This window comes from Lygodium microphyllum, chromosome 22 (genome assembly GCF_053477565.2).
Source record: "Lygodium microphyllum isolate KBCC chromosome 22, Lygodium_microphyllum_v1.1.10, whole genome shotgun sequence".
NCBI classification, from domain to species: domain Eukaryota; kingdom Viridiplantae; phylum Streptophyta; class Polypodiopsida; order Schizaeales; family Lygodiaceae; genus Lygodium; species Lygodium microphyllum.
In genome coordinates this window covers 116,137,744-116,151,554 of record NC_141156.1, presented here as the reverse complement: position 1 = coordinate 116,151,554, position 13,811 = coordinate 116,137,744, and the positions used below count along the sequence as shown (strand labels likewise).

Sequence of the window (13,811 nt, the reverse complement as noted above, 5' to 3'; positions counted from 1 at the left end):
GGGGGGGGAATCCATGGGAAAGCATTTGAGGATTTGTGGGGAACCTCATGGAAAGGGGGTTAGGTGGAATTTGCAAGGAAATGGGTGGAAAAATCCCCAGGCAGGGGGTATAAGAATCGCAATAGGGCTTTGGATTTCAGGGGGGGTTCACACGAACAAGGGCTAGGAGGAAGCCCACAAGGAAGAATTTGTGGGGGGGGTGCAATATGAAAGGGGGATTAGGGAGCCCCCTTGGAAGCTTCAAGAAGCTTCTAGAAACTTCTGCCAACGTGGAGAACCCACATGGAGGGGAGAAAAAGTTGAATAAGGGCGGCAGCTCTGGTGGCAGGAGGCAAACTGCAGTGGCGAATCTTTGTCAATCCCTCCTCACTCTTGGCCAGCAACGCAGCATGATGATTGTCCTCTCCTCCTCTTGACGATTTCCACAACGCCGTCAACCTCCCATCTCCTCCTCTACGGCAGTAATTTTTCCTCCTCTCTCCTTCTCCGTCATCCTTTCCTCCTCCCCTCCAACTCCCTTGGCCATGGTTTTTATAGGGAGAGGGGAGGGGAACCTCCCTCCCCCACGCGGCCTTACGCATGGCCCTTACCCCCTCCAAGAGCTCCAGCATGGTGCTCTGTCATTGCACCTCCCCTCCCTCTCCTCCAGCATGACTGTCGGCTGGGGGAGAAGGAGGGGATAATTAAAAAATTTTGCCCTTATCCTTTTGGCCTCGGTAATATTACAGTAGAGACACTGTTCTTTACTCTAGCCAGCATAGTAGAGGCGGAAAAGGCCGTGGCCCTTTTCGAGGTCGAGAAGACACTCGAAATGCTTATGGACAGTATCAACAGAATGCTTGGCATGGCACAAATACACAGGGCTAGCGTGGATCTGGCGGCTTTAGAGGCAAGGGGAGATCACCCCATGGTAGAGGTGAAATGATCAATCAAACAAAGATAAGGACTGTCATTATTGCGACAGATATGGACACATTGCAAAGGATTGTTACAAGAAGTAGGGAGATATGAAGGCAAAGGGCAAACAACATGGGCACTATGCATCTTCTAGCAATGCTCATGATGAGCAAGTTGAGAGGTTGTTTGCCATGCAACATGTGTCTAAGAATGCATCTAGGCAGAACAGATATGAGAGATGGTACATTGATTCAGGGGCTTCAAATCATATGATACCCCATGGAGAATGGTTTGATGAGATGGTTGCAAGTTCACATGGTTATGTGTGTACTGGGGATGACACCCAATATGACATTCAACACATAGGAATTGTTCCATTGTTGATGCCTGATGGAAAGAAAAAGAGCCTACATGATGTACTACATGTACCTACAATAACCAATAATCTTTTGTCAGTGGACAGATGGCAAAACAAAATTTGCAAGTGAGATTTAATAGAGATGGATGCTTTGTTGAAGAATTTGATAATGGCTGCAAATTGATTGCTAGAGATTGAAGAGATGGCAGAATGTTTACTCTTGATGCGTCAATTCTAGAATTGAAAGCAACCATGTTTGCACATGATAAAGGTGCTATACGGGATGTTGAGATATGGCATATGCGGATTGGCCATGTGAATGTACAAAAACTGAAATCTATGCAGCAAAAGGAGATTGTGCTTGGACTACCTAAGTTCAAGTATCATGACTTTGAACATGTATGTGATGCATGTCAGTTTGCAAGGCAAGGATGCTTTCCATTTATGAGACATGTATGGAATAGCTCATGACCCTTATAGTTGGTACATTCAAATGTATGGGGTCTGTCTCATAATGCTTCGTTTGGTAGTGCTTGTTAGTATGTATCCTTCATTGATGATTTCAGTAGTATACTTGGTTTTACATACTGAAACATAAGAATGATATGTTTGATGCATTCAAGGACTTCAAGAAGCATGCTGAAAATGAGTTGAACTGTAAATTTTCATGTCTTAGATCAAATGGAGGTGGAGAATATGTCTCTAATTACTTTGACAGGTACCTTGCTAAACATGGGATTAGAAGACAATTAACTTGCAGCTATACACCGCAGTAGAATGGTATAGCAGAAAGGAAAAATAGGGCACTGATGGAATCGGCAAGAGCTATGCTGAATGAGAAGAGTTTGCCAAATGGTTATTGGGCTAAAGCAGTAGTAACTGATGTCTATATGCTGAATAGAACCCCCACAGCAAGGATGCATGATGTAACTCCATATGAGATGTTGTATGGTCATAAACCTGACATTTCACACTTGAAGGTATTTGGTAGCATATGTGCATGTTCTTGATGAAAAGAGGAAGAAAATGGATCCTAACACTATCAAGAGTGTGTTCCTTGGTTATGCCCCAGACCGGAAAGCTTACAAATGTTATGTACCATCTACAAATGAGACATTGATTAGTAAAGATGTTTTTTTAAATTAGCTGGCATTGTGGTATGGTAATCCTATTGCAATGGCTACTACTGATGGATCATCCAGCACTAGTAATACTAAAAATACACCTATAGTGAGTACATCTATGAGTGGTCCTATAGGTGATGGGTCACCTACAGTAAGTCCTTGGTCAGGACGCTTGCAGAGTCATACTCCTATGTCCACTGACACGAATATGTCAGTGAGGGGGAGATTGGATAAGGGAAAAGAAAAGATGTTTGAGGATGTGACAGGTCCACTTACAGCAAGTTATGAGTCATCCAACAGTGACAGTTTGGATAGTGAGTTAAGAATTCCATCTATTATGATGCCTGGAGCAAGGCAGAGTCGTTATATACTGCCTCATGAGAGGCAAGCTCAGAGTGAGCCACAATTATGGAGATCTGAGAGAGTAAAAAAACCAGTTGATAGGTTTACATACACTTGTTATTCATCCCACCATTATGCATATATGGCTAGTGTGACAGGTTACAAAGAACCTACAAAGTTTGATGATGCAATTATAGATAATAACTAGTGTGCTACCATGGATGAGAAGTATGCAGCCCTGGCTGAAAATGAGACATGGGAATTGGTTGAGTTGCCTGAAGGCAAAGTCCCCATTGGCTGCAAAGACTTGAAAGGGTTTACTAATATTGATTGGGTCGGTTGTGCCTATGACAGGAGGGCAACCAGTGGTTATGCATTTGGATTGGCCAGCAGTATGATCAGTTGGCAGAGTAAGAAACAGCCTATTGTTGCATTATCTAGTATAGAAGCTAAGTACAAAGAAGCTACCTTAGCGGCTTGCAAAGAAGTTTGGTTGATGAAACTACTGAAAGACTTGGGAATATAGCTGGAAAGCAAAGTGAGATTGCATTGTGGTAACCTCAGCAGTGTTATGTTGGCTAGCAATCCTGTCTACCATGCTAGGTCCAAACATATTGAGGTTCACTACCATTTCATCAGAGAAATGGTTCTTATAGGGCAGATTGACTTGATTCATGTGAAGACTGAAGACCATGTAGCATACATATTTACCAAGTCTCTTGATAAAGAAAAGTTCATATACTTCAGACATCTTCTTGGAGTTTATCAGATGGTTTGAGCTTGAGGGGGAGTGTTAAAATATCAAGCTCCCATTACTCTTCGGTCACTCTATCTTTATGTGTGTGACCGACATTAGCTGGATACAATTATACATGTGTGTGACATTCAATAAGTCAGTGTAGTCAGTGACTTAACCACAGTTAGTCTTGGTTAGTCATACCTATGTATATAAGTCTCTTTCAGTTTGTATGATGGAAGAATAATGGAAGAAGAACAACAATGAGCTGAGGCTCATCTTCCACTCCACTCTGTCTCTGTCCCTCTCTTCCACCTCATTGGTGACGATGGGAGTGTCATGATGTGTGTTGCTTGGTTATGCTACATCAATTGAAAATGGATATCCACCTAGGTATTTCTATATCTTCATTCAATAAATAATATTTCTTTTCATTTGATGTGCATAATAAATATTATCTACGTTGTGTTGTTTTGTGATCTTGCAACCCCCCATAGCATATTCTATGAGGATGAGGCCTACTAAGAGGAGACATCAGTTATGCATGTGAAAAGGAGGACACTTGCTGTCATTGAAAGCAAAGATACAAGAAAAAAAATAACTTAAAGACTAAATAATACTTTGGACATGTGTAAAATGTTGTCCTTATGTGCAGATAATCAAAATTGAGATTGTTTTGGTTTTCAAAGCTATATAACAAATATATTTTTTGGCTACAATAAATAAGTTTAGGGTCTACACCAGGGTGAAAGGGCAAGTATGGTGGCTATTAAATAGCACCCCCTGGGAATTTGTTGCAACACAAATTTGGAGGAATCCTTTTGCACAAAGGTTGGGCAGAGTAAGGCAAGGGGAGAAAATAAATATGATGTTCTATACTACTCCACGTGACAAGATCAAAGCTTAGTAATTTTTTTATTGCAATAAAAAAGCTCGTTAAATAGTTGCAGACCTACATCAATAGAGAAACACACTTCATGACAATAGGAGATTACTCCATGATTTTTTGCCTGAAAGGGGGGTGCACTATTGCTATACAAGGGATGTCACTTTATTGGCCCCTATACCCTACAAGTTTCAAACCCTTGCATTACATGAGCTTGAAAGACCTGGGGTGGGTGCACTATTTGCTGTGTAGACGCCTATTACTTTATCGGTCCCCTTACTCTATAGGTTTCCTACCCTCACATTACACACATGAGTAAGACCTGCACTTGGAGGGGTACAAAGGGCCTAGTATTATTCATTGCTAAAAATACTACACTAGTGAATAGCGCCACAACACACGTAAAAGTGTGTAGGTACCATTAGTATCAGTATTTTATGGGTGTCACACTTTGTAGATGGAGACCGACTATAGGCAGGCACGAGTCAGGGACGTACACACTTGTTCTTGTCATTTTGTTGTGATTCCCTTTCAAGCCCATGCCTCTCTCTGAGCTTCTTCTGCATGCCCATGAGCAGTCAAGCATCACACACACACACACACACACACACACACACACACACACACACACACACACACACACACACACACACACACACACACACACACACACACACACAATATATAACCTTCACCGAATAACTCCTCTCTTGCTAATTACCACAGCTGCACCCTCGTCATCCCCTCAGCCTTTCCCCTGCATGATGAGGATGATCATCATCATCAACCCAGTAAGTAGCCCTGTCATCTTATCTATCACCCACATTGCTCAAACATGCTAGCATAGAGGGGCTCAATAATTATAATATTGCCTTCATCATGCACCTAATAATTGGGCTTGTAATCCAATCTGTGATCCAGCACTACTGAGCTATGCTATATGATAAGAGGGCTGAATAATTATGCTTCCCTTTCTCATGGAGCACAATGCTGCATCCCTGTCATCTGATAATGATCTATGAAATCTACTTCCTAGCTTGCATTCTGCAATTACTCAGCCGGTGCTAGCAATAGTTTTTAAAAACTTTGGTCCCTCAAATTAAGGGCTTAAACAAGGCGCTGGAGCTAGGATGAAGCTTATTGAGGAATTTTGGTCCCCCCAATTGAGTGCTTAAGCACGGGTGCTGGGGCTACAATTAGAAGCCTATTAAGGACTGCTTTTGGAATTGTACAATGTCTTATAAGAGCCCCATAGTGAGCTCAAGTAATTCATGTACATATAACCTTTTGCCAACCATACCTATTTAGTGGAAACCTAAAAATATAACTTAAATATCCAGGTGCAGCTCTCTCCCTCCCTCCCCCTCTCTCTCTCTCTCTCTCTCTCTCTCTCTCTCTCTCTCTCTCTCTCTCTCTCTCTCTCTCTCTCTCTCTCTCTCTGGCACCTATCAATTAGCACTAATGTAGCATTACGTGCATCATCCACACTACCAAGGGAATGATCAAAACTATTATTATATATTTCCAATGTGCATAATTTGTTAGTCTTTTCTTGCAGGCCTCTTGGTTCCTTGTGCTTCATTTGATTTGCATTCTTTGTCAAGGGGATGAATGAAACTGCTATATATTTCCAATGTGCATAATTTATTAGTCTCTCCTTGCAGGCCTCTTGCCAATGCCTTGTGCTTCATTTGATCTGCATTTCTTAGCTTGCATACATTGCCAAAGCTACCCACCACCATGCAACAAGAACTCCAACCATACATGAAGAAGAGCATGCACCAGCTTTGATATGGAAGGTACCTGATAAGGATGTATGTGCCAACCTAAGGAACATACCAAGTAGGCCTCACACTATCTCCATAACTGAGTTTGGGGCTGTGGGTGATGGCACAACACTCAACACGGTCGCATTCTAGAATGCTATCTTCTACTTGAATTCATTTACAAACAAAGGGGGTGCTCAATTGTATGTGCCACCAGGGAAATGGCTCACAGGAAGCTTCAACCTTACCAGCCACCTCACTTTGTTCTTGGACAAGGAAGAAACCATACTTGGATCATAGATTTAGGGATTATAACAACATTTTCCTTTTGCCTACTTGTGCTTTTCATCTCACATATTTGTTCCTGGATCCTGTTAATTCACCTCTGCATACATTCAATGGGTCCAGGCCCTGAAGCATTGGCCAATCATTGACCCACTGCCATCATATGGGAGAGGAAGGGAGTTGCTTGGTGGAAGGCATATTAGCCTTCTCCATGGCTGGAACCTTATTAATGTCATCATAACAGATGCACTTACGCTACACAGATATGTTTCTTGTGCTTGAAAGTTTTTGCCATGTTTTCTAAGAGCTATTGAACACCATATTGGGGAATATGGGAATTTCCCATAAGTTTGGGACATGTGGTCAAATCTTTGGATTTGTCATAGCTTGAACATTATAACTCCAAATGAAGCGCTCTATAGCTCAATAGATTCCATTTTTCAAGTGCTTTCCAATGATAGGTCACATCATATGGTTTTGAGAAACATATGGGCGGGTGCCCCTTTTTTAGTATTCAAAAAATGGAAATTGGGAGATTCCCAAACTTAGTAATATTGTGTTGTTGTGCCTACTTTGCAAAGCATTAGGTCAATGTTCTTAAAGCTTTATGATATGTCAATTCATCTACAATAACATTGTGTGCTGAAGATGTTGCGATATTTCGAGAAGATTCATGTGCTAAGAATATGAAAGCCTGTACACAAGCAATGGTGGAACTGTTGATGTGGTCAAGGAGTAGTTTGGTGGGAGCTCCACAAAAATGGTCACTTGGACTATACCCGAGGACATCTGCTAGAATTGATGGAATCACAAGACATTGTCATTTCAAACCTCACTTTCAAAGACTCTCCCTTTTGGACCATCCATCCAGTCTATTGCAGATTAATACTATTTGAAATATTATGTTCCAATATTTCACATTCCACTCCAAGGATATGGCGGTATAGCAACGGCGGTTTCCGACGTAAAATAGCGGCATCGCTATTAGCATCACAAATGCGACGCAAATAGCGATGCTACTTAGATGAAAAAAATACGAGTCGAAACCCGAGTGCGTCATTTTGTGAGCATACATGAAAGAGAGTGAAAGGGAGAGCGAACATTTTGCATTTGAGAGGGAGAGGGAGAGAAAGAGAGAAAGAGGGAGAAAGAAAGCTTCTCACCACCGCCAGCGGCATTCGCGAAGAAGAGGAGGAGGTGTACGGAGGGTGAAGAGGAGCCGCCGTCACGAAGAGAAGCCGCCAAGCCCTTCTTCGAGCCTTTACGGTGAGTGCATTGTTCCTTCTTGCTTTGCTTTTGTATTTTCTCTTTCTCTTTTACTTGGTTTTGTTAAAATTCGTGTATATTGAGAGAGGAAGAGGAAATAAGAGAGAAAAAGAGAGAGAGGGAGAGGGAGGGAGAGGAAATGAGCGAGGGAGAGGGAGAGGGAGAGGGAGAGGGAGGAAATGAGCGAGGGAGAGGGAGAGGGAGGGAGAGGAAAAGGGAGAGGGAGGGAGACGGAGAGGGAGGGAGAGGAAGAGAGGGAAACATTAAACATAATAGGGAAAGAGAGAAAGAGAGGGAGAGGGAGAGAGAGAGGGAGGAAGAGGAAGAGAGAAAAGGAAATGATAGAGGGAGAGGAGAGAGAAAAAAAATTAAACATAATAGGGAAAGAGAGAAAGAGAGGGAGAGGGAGAGGGTGAGGGTGAGGGAGGGAGAAGAAATGAGGGAGGGAGAGGAAATGAGAGAGGGAGAGGAAGAGAGAAAAGGAAATGAGAGAGGGAGAGGAGAGAGAAAAAATATTAAACATAATAGGGAAAGAGAGAAAGAGAGGGTGAGGGTGAGGGAGGGAGAGGAAATGAGAGAGGGAGAAGAAGGAAAAAACTTTAAACATAATAGGGAAAGAGAGAAAGAGAGGGAGAGGAAGAGGGAGGGAAATGAAATGAGACAGGGAAAGGAAGAGAGAAAAGGAAATGAGAGAGGGAGAGAAGAGAGAAAAAACATTAAACATAATAGGGAAAGAGAGAAAGAGAGGGAGAGGGAGAGGGAGAGGGAGAGGGAGGGAGAGGAAGAGAGAAAAGGAAATGAGAGAGGGAGAGGAGATAAGAGAAAAAACATTAAACATAATAGGGAAAGAGAGAAAGATGGGGAGAGGGTCAGGGAGGGTGAGGAAATGAGAGAGGGAGAGGAAGGGAGAAAATAAAATGAGAGAGGGAGAGGAGAGAGAAAAAATATTAAACATAATAGGGAAAGAGAGAAAGAGAGGGAGAAGGTGAGGGAGTGAGAGGAAATGAGAGAGGGAGAGGAGATAAGAGAAAAAAACATTAAACATAATAGGGAAAGAGAGAAAGAGAGGGAGAGGGTGAGGGAGGGAGAGGAAATGAGAGAGGGAGAGGAAGAGAGAAAAGGAAAGAAAGAACGAGAGAGAGAGAGGGAGAAAACATTAAACATAATAGGGAAAGAGAGAAAGAGAGGGAGAGGGAGAGGGAGGTAGAGAGAGAGGAGGAGGGAGAGGTTATTGTTTTCTTGTTTGTAGTAGTAGTAGTAGTCGTTTTTTTTTTCTTTTCTTATTTATTGTTGTTTAGTTTTCTTGTTTTTTGTAGGAGTAGTAGTAGTAGTAGTAGTAGTAGTAGTAGTAGTAGTAGTAGTAGTAGTAGTAGTAGTATTTTCTTCTTTTCTTGTTTATTGTAATAGTAGTAGTAGTTGTTGTTGTTGTTTTTTTTTTTCCTTCTTTTCTTGTTTATTATAGTGGTAGTCGTAGTCGTAGTCGTAGTCGTAGTCATGGTCATGGTCATGGTCGTGGTGGTGGTGGTGGTGGTGGTGGTAGTAGTAGTAGTAGTAGTTGTTGTTGTTATTGTTGTTGTTATTGTTGTTTTTTCTTCTTTTCTTGTTTAATATAGTGGTAGTGGTAGTGGTAGTGGTAGTGGTCATCGTGGTCATGGCCATAGTCATAGTCGTAGTCGTGATCGTGGTCGTGGTCGTGGTCGTGGTCGTGGTCGTGGTCGTAATCGTAGTCGTAGTTGTAGTCGTAGTCATCGTAGTCGTGGTTGTGGTAGTAGTGGTGGTTTTCTTGTTTGTTGTTGTTATTGTAGTAGTAGTAGTAGTAATGATTTTTTTTGTTTTCTTGTTTATTGTTATCTAGTTTTTTTATTTGTTGTTGTTGTTGTAGTAGTGGTAGTAATATTAGTTTTTCTTTTCTTTTCTTGTTTGTTGTTGTTGTTGTAGTTGTTGTTGTTGTTGTTGTTGTTGTAGAGAAAGAGATATGTTTTGTTAAAGAAAATGAGAGGGGGGGAGGAACAGAAAAAAGAAGAAGGAATGAGAGAGAGGGAATAAACATACAGCATAATAAAGAAAGAGAAAATGAGAGAGAGAGATGGAAGGAGAGGAGATAATAAATGGATAAAAAACAAAGAGAGAGTGGTGGTGAGGTCCGATGAGGTCCGATGCAACACCACGAGATGGGAAACACTCCGACATACGTTAATTTGTGGGTGGGTGGGTGGAGACTTTACATACGTTAATTTTTACCGAGTTACAAGAGAAGAAATCCCTTCTCAAACAATTTAAGAAAGAAAAAAAGAATGGTAACAAAAACAAATTGTTTATCGTAATGTAGACAAAATGGAAAACAATGAAGGTCTTGATGTTCAAGATCGTGAGGTGTATCTTAATCAGCGTGTCCCATGTCCTTGCTCTCAATGCAAGCTGGCAATTAGACGAAAACGTCGATTGTCTATAGAGCACGTATGATGCTTTGGTGAGTTTCAATCTGAGATCATTGATAAGGCGATCTTGGATTTTCAGCAAATGATAAGAAAAGTTAATATCAATTATGCATTGTACTCGCAAGCTAATTGAATACCATATACAAAAAGATTGGGTGTGACTAGTAAATTTTCTATCTAGGGAGGTGACATCTCCTCCCAAGGAGGAGTGCACCCTTTGTGGCTAATTAGAAGAGTTCGTGGGCGTATGATGGATGGAGTGCCTGAGCCAATCCACCACTTGGAAGGTACTACCCAATCTATACTGTCAATACCAGAGGAGACAGGAAGCCTTTCAGACTTACCTACAATCTTGGAGCCTGAGATGGAGGCAATGATCGATGCATTGATTCCCATGGATGTCGAGACTTCTGATCCGCTTAGAGAGGAAGCATCCATACCATTATATGATGGGTGCCGAGTATCTCACCTAAAGACATTGCTTGCACTCATAAGTGTGCAAGCAAAATACGGGTGGAGCGATGGGAGTGTGACCGAGTTGTTCAGGTACCTTGTACGTACGCTTCGTTGATTTCTTTTCGGCACTATCATTAAAAACATTTGTGATTTTTCAAGGTGTTTTAGGATTTTTTTCAGGTTACTGAAATATCATATATTACCACCTGCAAATACCATGCCTGAGTCTCGTGATGATGCACAACATATTTTATGAAAGCTTGGCATGGACTACAACAGCATCCATGCATGTATCAACGATTGCATACTGTTTCGAGGAGAATACAAGACTATGGAGACATGTCCAAAGTGTGGTGCTCACAGGTATCGACAGGTTGCAAGGGCAAACCATCCCTCAAAAAAACTTTCCGCTTATCCCATGCATAAACCACATGTTTCGTATGTCCGGCATGGCGAGCTTGACAAGGTGGCATGCGCAGAATAGGTCCACAGATGGAGTTCAACGAATATCAATGGATTCATGCACGTGGAGCCACATTGACTCTACCTTCCCAAGCTTTGCCCGAGAGCCAAGGAATCTTCGGCTCGGTCCATCAATGGAGCCATATTGACTCTATCTTCCCAGGCTTTGCCCGAGAGCCAAGGAATCTTGAGCTCGGTCCATCAATGGATGGTGTGAATCCATTCAATCTATGCTCAACTTCTTACAATGTGTGGCCTATAGTCCTTGTCAACTACAATATCCCTCCATAGCTTTCTACGATGAAAGGACATCTCATCCTTAGCTTACTCGTCCCCGGCTGCTACAAAGTCAAAAATATGGACGTGTATCTTTGTCCATTAGTCGATGAGCTTAAGATTTTGTGGGAGGAGGGGGTCACCATGCCAGATATGAGCAAGCATGATGGTCGACGGTATGCCAAGAAGTGCTTAAAAATAGCCAAAAATTATGAATTTCAAGGGAAAAATAGACTTCGACGAAGGCGGAAGTGGCAATCAGTGCAATTCTAAGTGGCAATGCTCGGAAAGTGCTTAAAAGAGCCACTAGATGGCAGTCGGGAATTTTTCATAAATTTTTGGCATCACAGACGAGACCCTGGGAGATGCTTGGCAGTGGAGGATTTCAAGACGGACATCCAGGATTTTTTAGACCACGATTCGGGTATCCGACGTGGGAGAGGGAGTGCCCGAAAGTCCAAAGGCCAAAATGCCAAGTGGGAAAGGACTTTAGGAGAGTCCAAAGGGTGTGACCCTTTGGGGCTCCCCCCAAAAATAAAAAAACGTGGGGAGGGGGGAGGGGCATTTTTTTTTCACGCAGGGAAGAAAGAGGGCGCCATGAATCGAAATGGAGGAGAGATGGGTTATGGGGGCAAAGAACAACCCCCCAACTGATCTTAGGTCTGTTCTTCTTTCTATCTTTGCTCTCTATCACTCCACTCCGCTCCTCCAATGGCTGCCCGGTTGTGGAGATACAGATCTAGTCTTTCTCCCTCCTCCATCTCTCTCCTCTAAGCGCGGTGGTTTGCATGCAAGAAATCAAGAAGAAAAGGGGCTGAAGAATGCTTGTCCGACTGTGATCGCATTGCTTCAAGATGAAGAGGAGGCTGAGGAAAGAGGTTCAGCATTGAAGAATGGTTGTTGGTAGGTCCGTGGGCTACCCGGAATAATTATTAAAAAACCCGCAACATGCAAAACACGCAGTATGCTCCAATTTTACAAAGAAAATTGTTTGTTTTTGTTTGTTTGAATCTTTTTTGCATCATGTTTGAGGGATGCAACTACAAAAATGTAGAACCTGTAATGATTTAGAGCCGTTATTAATTTTTTAAAACCCGCAAAATGTTATTTTTTAATGAAAATTAGTGGTTTTTTCGATTTTGAGTTGGAAAAAAAGAGTGAAAATGGGATAAAATCAGAGAAGATGTTAAGTTTCAGTCACAATAATAAGCCAATACAAATAAATTGGAAAATACCTATTTTTTAAGAATAATAAATATTAAAAAATAGTAAAAAATAAAGAAAATTGGGGTTTTCTGGCTTAAAAAATATGGAAAAATAAGATTTATGAGTGAATATTTGGCGAGGTTAAAGCATGAGATCAAGCCTTAGTTTGGCCTCGTCCTTTGTATTATAGTATGTGTTTATTATTTTTTAACATACAAAAATGACACAAAACAACCATTTATACCTATGCAACACAGCAACACTTAAATGGTGAGGGGGAAATGAAGTTTGTGCGACGATCTAATTGCTGAAAAGATACAAATTCTGATTTCTCTCTTTGTGCATAGCATTTAGGGATCGTTCCATAATTAAATATAGGCGACTAGTAGCACGGAAGTTCCGATGCTAGTCCCTAAAACACCGCAGCACGTAACGCTTAGTTAAAATTCATGAAAGGGATGTTTTCTGCACCTCACATGGCTGGTTTTTTTTAAATCATAAAATGATTGTGCACAATCATCATATACCTTGCATCAAGCATGTCACGTGGTGGTATCTCCTAGAATGCATTGCAATTGATTGATAAACTTTGACCAACGCTGAGAGAATAGGAAACCTAAGTTGTGGGTTAGACGGGCGCTTCCGTTGGGGAAATTTTTGTGAGGCAAATCAAAATCTCCTGGAACGCTGAATTATGAAAGAGTGGAGTTTGTGTAAATGTTATATGTGTTAGCAACGTATCTTGGGGCCAATCCCCGAGGTGTAGGAGAGTTGCAGTGGAGCCGCAGCAACAATCAGCCAAGAGGTGCTTCCCTATGGGTGTATTACGAGGCATTATGCCTATATGTTATGGGATCTCCCTTTGAAGACAAGGGAAGGTGAACATTGGACTAAATATTGGATACAAACACAAAATCATCATAAGTATTTAGTGCAAAGTGAGTTTTAGACTCTCCTAGTCCGCGAGGCCGTGTGGTGGGATTGTCTATCATATGCATGAGGTCCTCGGCTAGTGCCATAGCTACTGTCGGCCCATTTTAGGTCCCATCAGTGGTGAGTCTGTCGAGAGCCGCCAACAAGTGGTGGTTCTCGAATCTAGGGTTTTTAGGGACCAAATACTTGGTTTATGTCCTCTGACAAGGATCGTCAAGCCAAAATACAAAAAGCAAAACGTGCCAAGAGGGCTAGATGGCGGTTGGAGATTGTAAGATGCTATTCTCCTCAAAGGAGCAGCCCGTTACGCACAAGTGGCAGTGGTTCTGGTAACCTAGGTGTTAAGAGTAGCTCTTCGAGTGCAAGTGGAAGTCATGGTA

General features: G+C 42.0%; 1 pseudogene; it reads left to right on the top strand.

Moving 5' to 3' along the window:
- The first annotated feature begins 206 nt into the window (after positions 1-206).
- The window catches only part of LOC148017532 (putative polygalacturonase), a 28,108-nt pseudogene continuing 14,503 nt past the window's right edge, over positions 207-13,811 (top strand).